Raw genomic sequence first — 11,260 nt, 5'->3', positions numbered from 1 at the left:
CACGAATTTTTTTATCATATATAGCATAAATATCATAAAGAAGTTGTTTTACCTCATTTTTAGCAGGTTCAGAATCTTTAATCATATTTTCACAGTATGCATCAAGTAAAATTAGCACGCCATTTAATTTAACTCTAGGATCAAATACAGCAGCTAAGTTATGCATAGGATATATCTTGTCCCAATACTCATTCCATTTAGATTCCATTAGGTCAATAATAGGCATTAAAACATCATCATATCTATGTTCTGCAAATTTTTGACTAATTATATATGCTTGTTGTAAAAATGAACATGAAGTTGGATAATAAATACCAGAAAGAACATTGGTAGCATTATAAAAACTAAGCAAAAAATCTTCCAAAATTTTTCCTTTATTCCAATCAGTTTCAGTTAATGTAAAGCCTAATCCACGATCATTAATATATGCACTTAATAAGTTTCTATATGGGTATGCATCATGTATCATGCTATATGTTGAGTTCCAACGAGTAATTACATCAAGTTTAAATTTTTTAAAATGTTTACCATGATTTATACATAGTTTCTTAAATTCTTGAAGTCTTGATCTTGAAGCATGAATAAAAGAAACTGCATTTCTAATTTTACCAATCACATCTTGAATCATACCCATGCCAGCTTGAACAGAAAGATTTAAGATATGACATGCACATCTAATATGCAATAAATTTCCATCTAACATGGGATGCAATGAGTCTTTTAATAATGCAACAGCAGAATTATTATTAGATGCATTATCAAAAGTAATAGACATAATTTTATCATTAATATTATATGAACATGCAGTTTGATAAATGATATTTGAAATTTGTTGCCCAGAATGTGGAAAATTAAAAGCACGAAAAGCAAGAATACGTTTATTTAATTGCCAATCATTATCAATATAATGAGCAGTAATGGCAATAAAACAATTACTACCTACAGATGCTGACCAAATATCAGAAGTTAATGAAATTTTTACATTTAAAGTAGAAAGTGATTCAATTAAACTTTGTTTCATTGCTAAAAAGTTAGTCATAGCTACTCTTCTAAATGTACGCCTACTAGTTCTTTTGTAAGCAGGTTGTAGGTTTAATTGAACATATTCTTCAAAATTAAAAGATTCACATAAACTAAAAGGTAATTCATCCTTAACTATCCATTTTACAAGTGCTTTTCTTTGATTTTCATGATTATATGCAAAATTACCTACAAGTAATCTCCCTTGTATATTAAGGGTACTTTGAGTTTGAGCATGAGAATCATGCATCCTATGACTCTCTTGATGTCTTTTTAAATGCCCTGTTCCCCCACTACTACTACAACTATAAAGTTTGGCACATTTTTTACATTTAGCTTTCCAGACTCCATCAACCATAACTCTATCAAATTCAGTCCATACAGCACTAGTCCTCTTACGAGAAGAGGTTTGATCTTCACTCGGTTCACTAGTTATAGAGGAACTAGGAACATGGGGTTGGGGATTAGTTTCTTCTCCCTCAGAAACAGGAGGAATGCCAAACTGACTTTCCTCAAAAGATGACATATCTAAATTGATGAATTAAAAAAATAAAAACTAACCACAAAGAGGATTGGAGGAATTGAGTAGAGGGTCGGAGGGCAGAGACAGAGCCGAGATTCTGAGCTTCCTCTTGTGCTCTCAACAGGAGTGACCTTCTCTTCTCAACAGGAACTTCCTCTTGTGTAGCACTTGAACACTTGCTAAATGCAAACTAAAAATTAAATTGCTAGAAGAGCACTTTAGAAGAGAGAAATAATAGTATTAGAGAAGGAGAGAATAGTTGGTTTGGTGTGGTGAAAATGAGGGAGGAAAGGGCTATTTATAGAAGCCCAAAAAAAATTTTTTCCAAAATACCCCTCAATTCAGCCGTTATTGGACTGTTGGGAGGGGTAAAACCGACTTTTTCCCAAAATAGCCGTTGGAAACGGCTATTTTCCTCACCCCACATCGTTGTGGGCCGGGACATTACACCTTCCTACCTTGGCCCTAACGTTTTTCTCAAATTTCCATTAACTCGCCTCTTCCAAGTTCCAACACTCTCTCTCTCAAAATCTAAAAGAGGGTTAAAAAACCTTTCAAAGACTCGAGTCCTCTTTAAAAGCCATGGGTCCCTCTTCAGCAGTAAATCACAATCCTCTCGAGTGTAAACTTTTGTCTGGGAAATCCACGCGGGGGGCCGTGCATTTATTTTATAATTTGTCGTCTTTTAGATGCTGTCCTTGGAAAATTTGCCAGCTCAACCTCGTTCACGCGGCTGACTTCAACAACGCATCCCTTGCCAATGATTTACCCCTTTCGTTTTAGTTTTTGGTCGAAATGGCTGGTTTGCAGAGCTCTATAGCGCTCGAATACATACAGCCGTCGGCAGAGAGAGCCATATCCCCGAGTCATTGGGGTAAAACTGAGAAAGCCTCCAATAGCACGGAAACCATCCAATTAGTAGCCTCCATATAGACATGTCCGACCACACGAGGTGATGTTTGATATAAGTCTTTGAACATCTGCCAGGAGTGGGGAGAGATCGGTGCCCTGCTACCCAAACAATGATCTACGTTTTTTTTTTGGAAACTAGATGGCGATTTTCTTCAAAGACAAGAAGGCACTCGGCGTTTCTTTCAGGCAAAAGGAGTGCAGGGATCCAGAGGAAGATCATGGTGTCATCAAAGCACTTACTCGGCGTGCAGAACAAGGGATTACCTGCCCGCAGGCAGTTGTGCGACCATATATCACCTCGGACAGCAAGTGCAAGCCCTTGTTTCTCCACGAACATCAACATGTTTGTCTCAACGTTCTTAAGACCACAGCTTTCCATATTTCTCTAATGCGCATTGCGTGTGCCAAACTAAAACAGAACGGAGGCTGCAAATGCACTTCAAAGAGAAAGAAATCACAAAACCATATTAACACATTTCTTTTCTATTTTTACAATACTTTACAGGTACTGATCCTACCGAGCACTCCACTCAAAAGAAGGGAGGAAAGAAGTAACACTGGAAATTATATACTCTATTCACGGTTTGCTGCAGATACCGCAGGATCTTCTGTCTTTGATCTGTTGAATGATTTCTGAGGTTCCAAGACAGGGTGCTGTTCCCACATTTCCAACAACACTGGGAGCGTCTATAGTCAAAGACGCGATGGCATCTCTAGCGGCATACGACATGTAACCGCAAGCGGTGCACTCCAACTGATTAATTAAGAACAAACGTAAAAGGTTAGTGCTCATTCCTGACAAGAAAACTGGGGGAAAGAACAAAACAACTTGAGCTAAATTGCGGTTTAGGTGCACTAACGAACAGAGATGAGAAATACTATAACATAATGGCATATGCTGACATAATGATCATCAAGACAATAGGATCCATGCCTGAAGGAGGAAAGTATCCTAATTTAGAGCATAATTCCAACAACCTTGAGAATAATTTAGTAGTTGAACCATAAAATATTGGATGCTTGTACCATCCAACATTGGATCTCTCAACCGATGCTTGTGTGATTCATTAATCTCAACTTTAATAATAGAGGTTACCCTCGGCAATCCATTCACAACAAGGAGAATATTTCGAACCTCACCCGCTAAAAACCTCCCTAATAAGATGGCGCAAGCTTTTTTTTTCTTTTTCCACAGAGATGTCAAGTCATCTAACGTACTACTTAACGAAAGTTATACCGCAAAGGTATCAGATTTTGGTGCTTCAAGGTCTATTCCTCTTAATCGAACCTGCGTAACCACAGCTGTTCGGGGAATATATGGTTACTTGGATCCTCAGTACCACCAAACTGGGAAACTAACAGAAAAAAAGTGATGTCTATAGCTTTGGAGTCATTCTCCTGGAGTTGCTAACTAGGAAGGATCCAATTTCTTACAATCGACATCAAGAGGGATCTCTCACTTTGGATTTCATTTGTTCATTAAGAGAGAATCATCTCTTTGACATTTTATACCCCCACATATCGGACGAGGGAGGAGAAGAAGATATTGAAATAGTTGCTCCTCTTACTGAATTGTGCCTGTGGTTGAATGGAGAAGAAAGGCCCACAATGACGGAGGTGGAAAACAAAATCGACACAATGCAAAGGTTCGCAAAATCAAAGCATGATTTCGATGTTTCACAAAATGGTGGAATAACAACAGGCTTGCCAAGCAAGATACCAGTTGAAGGCAATGCCAGCGGTACGACTAGTCAGTACGGTCTAGAGAAAGAGTTCATGTTGTCACTAGCAGAGCAACCAAGATGATTTCACAGGGGCAGAGAGGAATATGAATGAATGATTTGTTGGACATTAGACCAAATTTAGCAGTCATCACAGTTGAGTCAACCTATATGGTATCCTACAAGGCATCCTATGTGGTATAGTCAAAGAGTCTACAAGTTAATAGCATATGTCAAGCATCATGGCAAGAGCCATATGGGTTGTGATCTAATGAAGTGAAATAGTCATGAATGTCTTTAAAGTTTCCAAGTAGTCATGTCTCTAAAAGTTTCTACATGATGTTCCCTGGAGTCTATAAACAATCCAATGCTAGTATTCATGATGTATCTTTAGTGTTCTCAAAGGGTGTCTTTTAGAATTCTATGTAAGTATCAATATAGTTGTCTCTTAAATGTTCTAATACATTTATGTAAGGGATATATCAAGAGTCACTATGCTGTTATATAAAGCCATGTAATGGTTTATCGTATAAGAAAGTAAGAAGAACTAATGAAACGAAGTAATCTTAGTGTTAGAGTCCATCTACCCTCTCCTGCTCTCTCCCATTATATCAATTAGAGTGGTTATAGAACTTTGATGCTTCCGCTATCAAAGTGTGTGAACCACCACACTTTCAAAGCTTACATAAGTTGATGTCAGACTATGAAGGGGGATGTTGACGAGGCTGAGTAGAATTAGATTGAACATTTTCATGAGGATTACATTGAAGTGTTTTTACTCAGATTGTAAAAGTTGCTATTGTTTTATTCACATGAAGAACACTCGGCAAAGTTTATAGAGAAGGAAACAGTTTAGGAAACAAACTTTTGAGAAATCCAAAAGAAGAATTATATATCATAAACCATACACTCCAAATGTCTTCAACAAGAACTGAAATTTTTTTTTTAAAAAAAGGAAAGGCTTTCCGTTGCCGGTCACCAATTATTCCGACCATTTATTTTTGTACCTTGCTACCATACCCACGTGAAAGAGTCACTTACCCAACGCGCCACAGCTGCGGAACTTGATCCAGGACATGGCTCATGCTCGCGACTTCTTTGCACTCCTCTCTCTCGAGCATTTCATCGAACAGTCATCCTGCTCAACTGCTCTACCACTCTTCCCATATCCATCCTCCTCTCTCCAGTCCGCGTCTCACGAGGAGGACAGCGGCAAGGGCGGAGGAGTTCACCGGAGATCCGGCGGGGCCGACGAAAGATTGGGATGGGACGTGGAGCGGCTGCACACGTGGGCAAGTCGCTCGCCGCACACGGGGACGCAGATCAATGCCCAACCATTGCCCTCCCACGATTCCTTTGTTTGACTTTGAAGTGCGAAAGTCCGCATGTAAATTTCTATGCGTACTAACGTCCATATGGAAATGTTATGCGCGCGTCCGTTTGTAAGGTTACTAAAGTCCAAAGGATAGGATGTAATATTGACTATGTACAACGGGTTCCCGGCAAAAACTGTTTATGCGTTCTTTGAGCCACTAGCGGGTTTCCAGCGCCCGCATTTACCTCATAAACAGTCAAACTATACCTAAAAGGTTTTTCACAATTTTTTTACATATAAAACCCTAGCATATTTTACAGATAAACTCGAGAATGATGATTTTGTATAGGCTTTTGGTGACAAAAATTATTTAGCTGTGTATTCTGATTTCTGAACTAGCCGCGCGGTTCCAGATCCCGCAACTAGTTCAACCTAGGGGTAGCAATCGGGTCGGATCGGGTCATAAACGGGTCGGATCACATGCAGGTCGGATCAAAAAATCATAAGTCTGAACTCGACCTGTTTATTAAACAGGTCAGAAATTACAACCTGAACCTGTCATGTTTAATAAACAGGTAACCCGACCTGAGCCGTTTAACCTGTTTGATAAACAGGTAATCTGTTTGCCCAACCCGATCCGACCTATTTAACCTGTTTACCCAACTCGACCCGTTTAACCTATTTAGACCTGTTTAACCTGTCCAACCCAACCTGTTTAACCTGTCCAACCCGACCTGTTTAGACCTATTTAGACTCGTTTAACCTGTTTAGACCTGTTTAACCCGTTTAACCTGTTTAACCTGCTCAACAGTTAAACGGGTTAAACGGTTTAAACGGATCAGATATCTAAAATCCGTATCCGATCCAATTAATAAACAGGTTAAATGGGTCGATCTGTTTACGACCCGAACCTGTTTAGGCCAAACCTAAACCTGTTTATGGCTGGTCGAACACGGGTCGGGTTGGCGGGTCGGGTCATATTTTGCCACCCCTAGTTCAAACCATATATTAAGTTTTTCCTTTTTTTTTGGTATATAAAATCTATTTTGCACTTATAATGGAAGTTTTAATATACTTACATTAGGGATGACCTTCCACTTGAGTGAATCACCAGCACCGGGGAGGCTCGGATGCGATGGAGTTTGCCGAGGTGGAGAGTAATACGAGTGATTCAGTACCTGAGTACCCGTAGTACCAGTATGCATTGGCTGAGGACAACATGAGGGGCATGTTGATGAGGCTCAGTCAGAGCGTTGAGTTGATATCGTATTTTAGATTCGTCATGCTGGTTGGTAGCATATTGAACGTACCGCATCATATCGGTATCGAAGCGGTATGTAGTCTCGTATCATAATATCCGTCCGAATCCATTTTCATATTCGAATCTATCTAGATATGGATAGAAATTTGAGCATCTTATTAATATCAGTATCCATATCGGTATTCATATCCATTAAAGAAAAATGGATATGGATATGAATAGACAACTATCCGATCCGTATCCGAATATTCAATTCCATTTGTAACCCTAATTAATTTTATATAACCCTAATGAACTATTAATAAAAATAAATGACCATACTAATATGCTATTAACTTGATTTATTAGCCACTTAGTAATATTTTTGATTTAATAGTCATAAAGTTTAATTATCCGATTTATATCCATATTTTCGATATCCGATTTGTATCTGTGTTCATTTAAAATATATATGGATATAAATTTTTGCATCTGACCAACATTCGTATTCGTATTTGCATTCATTAAATAAAACAAATATGGATATGGATATTCTAGTATTCTATCGATTTCAGCCCTATCGATATTTGGTACACCTCACCATCTCGTATCGTACCGTGTACCGATATGGTAATAGAATGATATCAGTACAAGATCCGATGCGGAGATGGTAAATCTTGATCTTGTTAATTGACAATCAAGGAGGTGGAGCAAAAAGAATTTATGCCATAGGAAGATCTGTAAAATTAATGCATGACATTGATGTGATGCTTTAATTTCACAAATCACATTCCAAATGCCTTCATCTAGAATTGAGAGGAAAAAGAAGAAAGGCTTTTTTCTTCTTTTGTAGCATAACCACGCCAAGGACCCACTTACCCCAAGTCTTCATGGAGCATACAACAGCGGGCCCTGGTAGCGGTAAGGACCTTTGATCAATGCATGCCCATGCTTGCTCTCGTCTCTCTCGAGCCTTTCATCGAACAGATGCCCTGCTTAACTGCTCCACCGCTCCGCCCATCCATCATCCTCCAGGCTGCGGCACGCGAAGCGGACAGCGGCAGGGGCGGAGGACATCGCCGACGTGCGCAAGCTTGTCGCCGTACAGGTGGACGGCTGGACGCGGTCAATACCCCCAGCGGCTTCTTCTCCAACGATTCCTTCCTTCGACTTTAAAGTGCAGGTGGCCGCATATAAACTTCTATGCGGATTTACTTGCATATAGAAATTTTATGCGCGCGTCTGCATATTAAGTCAGTATTTTTTCAAACCCAAACGATAAGATGCAGCAACAACCATTGCAGGGGTTATGGAAAAAAAAAATCTTTGCGTGATTTGAACCGGCAGCGGAGTTCCAGATCTCGAAATTAGTTTAAACTACAAGTAAATGTTTTTCAAATTTTTACATTTTAAACCCTGACTTTAAAATTATAGATGCGCACGTTTTTAACTTTAAAACCCTGAAGTATTTTAAAATTACTGATGAATTTAAGTATTAAAGTTTGGACTAATCTTGGCACTGTACTTGGATTTCAACAGGAAGCTAATCAATAATGTCCAGGATGCAAACACTGAACTAGGTCTTGCAATCTAATGCCGGAGCGAATTCAAACTAGATATGCTTTATAAACATGTAAGCTCCTAAAAAAAATACGTAGAGAAAGTGTCATATCCTAATGGGTTTCACCGCTTAGGAGAAAAATACAAAAGTTTTGTGCTAACCAAATGTGCCAACATAAAGTCATGATGAGCTGGTCCCATCCTCTTCTCATAACTACTTCAATTGGTTTTGTTCTGCCATGCAGTCCAAACTCCAAAGATCCCAGATATCTTCATGCCGACGTTTTATCTTGAGTTGTATTTTCAAAATGAACCACAAGCTTTTAACCAAATATTTATCCGCCTGCACAGATCTTATGGCAACGAAACGAATGATCTGAATTATTTATCCACTTGCACACATCTTAAAGTTAGAATAGGCGAAAAGAGGGAGAGGGCATTTTCGTCAATTGAAAATGGAAGACTAACACCGATTGTCGATCGGGGAGTTCAAGGAACACCACTTTAGAACAGTTTGCAAAGTGAAGGGACTTGTTGGGTGTTGTCGAGTTTTGGATTAATATCCTTTTTTTTAGCCTGTTAATTACTATATGCAATATTATAAACTTTCTGAGGCAGTACTCTCTCACAAGTAGGTGTAACTTAGATGTTCTAGTAGAATTAATCTAAGGCGGTACTGTCGCACAAGTAGGTGTACTTTAGATGTTCTAATAGAATTAATCCGGTGCTCTAGTGTTGGTAAAATTGCTGCCGTTTCCTCACCAACATTAGTATACGAGAAGCGATTTTATCGGTGAACTTCCAAAGTTCAACTCCTAATAATATATTTGCTCAAGAGAAAAAAGCAAAAATATTAATTATACATGGTTGTTAGTAATGTGGTTGGATTTTGCACACAAATCTCTTTACAAATTTTTGAGAATACAAATCTCTTTATTAGTTGAATAAAGCTTCTCTGTCTTTCCTATTATAATAAGAAAAAATTTTTGTAGCCAGACTTTTCTTCGCAGCGTTGATGTCCTTTTATAAGTGAACTTTACTTCTTGAAAGGACATAACAGATAATACCTTCAATAAAAATCATAATGCGATTAAGAGGGAGAAGAAATAAATAAATAAAATTCTTAATAAAACCATTTTCTTGATATAAGAAGATCGGGAAGTGGAAGAACGATTAATCGATCTATTTCCATTTTTACCTTCATCTCCAGCAACAAAAGTACAACCCTACTATTTTTTTTAATATATTTTATAATAAAAATTATAAATGTTCATGTATCATGCTGATTGTAACCCTCTGTTACAATTTGGGCAACTTTTCATAGACTCAGCTTAATTTTTGCTGATGTAACTCCAGCTTATGAACATATCCAACTACCAGCAATCTGTATTATCAATTTTGAAAAATTATTTCTTGCACTGCATGCATCACGTGGTTGTGCACATCATCAATTGCAATCGCTCGTTTCTGTAGTGGTGGATCGAGATAAGTACTTGATGAATGAGATCCACATAATTAAAGTCCGCATCATGCATGTAGTGCAAAAAATAATTTATCTATCAACTGCATATCAACATAGATGACATATCCCACGTTTTTCTAGGAAATAATTTCATGGTAACATGGACGTGCAGCATGAAAAGGCCTACCTTCCATCCATCGGTCGCCAGCTGTGGAACCACGATGTGAATGAAGATGTTGAAACTTTCTAAAGTTTTCCTTTCAGCATTGGAAAAGTAATTTATGAAGCATGGGCGTCTCTCTCGGATTTAGGTGAAACCGAGGGAATAATTAGAAAGCCGTGCCCTCGACGCAATCAGGATAGCATCGGTTTCTTCAGACCAAATTTTGCAGGAAAAAGATTCTCCTCTGACTGCTGCACGACACCATTAATTTAGAGGGAAGAGGAATTTAATTTCTATAATGGAAAGCCTTTGCTGTCTAATTGTGTAATTACCGGTCCCTAGGGCTATTGTTTCCTTAACATCCAGTCCCTATCCCATCCCTCCCCACTCTGAAATCCCATGTCTACCCTTCTCTCTCTCTCTCTCTCTCTCTCTCTCTCTCTCTCTCTCTCTCTCTTTTGCAACGCACGAGTAGCAGGAACCAACAACAATTGTCTTAGCTAATTCAGATCGGGCATATGGATGTTATAACCCAGTTTTATAGGCTAAACAGAGCATGTTTCTTGCGCATATCCAGATGCGTTGAAAATTAGCAAATTTTATTGAAGCAATCTTTCTCAATCCTCTCCTATGTGGACACAATCTTCTTTTCAAATGCTGATTAGTGCACTTGAGTTCACTCACTTAGTGCTCTCAATTCTTTTTTCTAATTTGGAGTTATTCAGATGGAAAGAAAATGTTCTGATGGATGGAAAGTATAATCCCTTTCTATTTATAAATGCAAAAGGATGAGTATGATTAGATGCGTAAGTATTCTTTTGTTGAATGCATCTCTTTATATAATCCATCCATTCGTCAAGCTTGTTGATGGTAGACCACTGCAGTAAGTGGCTCTGATGGCGCGATCATTTGAATGAAGGGCTCTGATGTCCCCATCAGTTGTGTCCCTTGGGATCGCCATTGGATTGATCAAATGCAGATTTCCATGAGAATGCATCATTTTATCTATGGAAGTCTTCGAAGAGTCCTTTTGCGAAGCATTCTTTCGGGATGTCATGTGAGAAAAGAAAACATCTCTACACTTCTTTTTAAGATACCGCTTGAGAAACAATTAGAGATGTGTCCATAGAAATTCTGCAGAATTTTAAAAGATAAGAGAGATAAAGATAGAAAATTAAATACTATCTATTTAGAAAACCAAGTTACTTTGGAGTCTAAGATAAATTTTTATATTTAACTGAGTTTATATTTATCCAATATAGAATTCTAAAATCTCAAAATTTTGAATTAAATATTTTATTAATAAACCAACACCCACTTTACATGGTTCCTAAGATATGTGTA

Source organism: Phoenix dactylifera, chromosome 16 (assembly GCF_051530095.1).
Source record: "Phoenix dactylifera cultivar Ajwa chromosome 16, Ajwa_hap1_PhDact_Kaust_v1.1, whole genome shotgun sequence".
Lineage (NCBI taxonomy): Eukaryota > Viridiplantae > Streptophyta > Magnoliopsida > Arecales > Arecaceae > Phoenix > Phoenix dactylifera.
The sequence above is the reverse complement of the archived record's forward strand: the minus strand, read 5'-3'. Positions refer to the sequence as shown.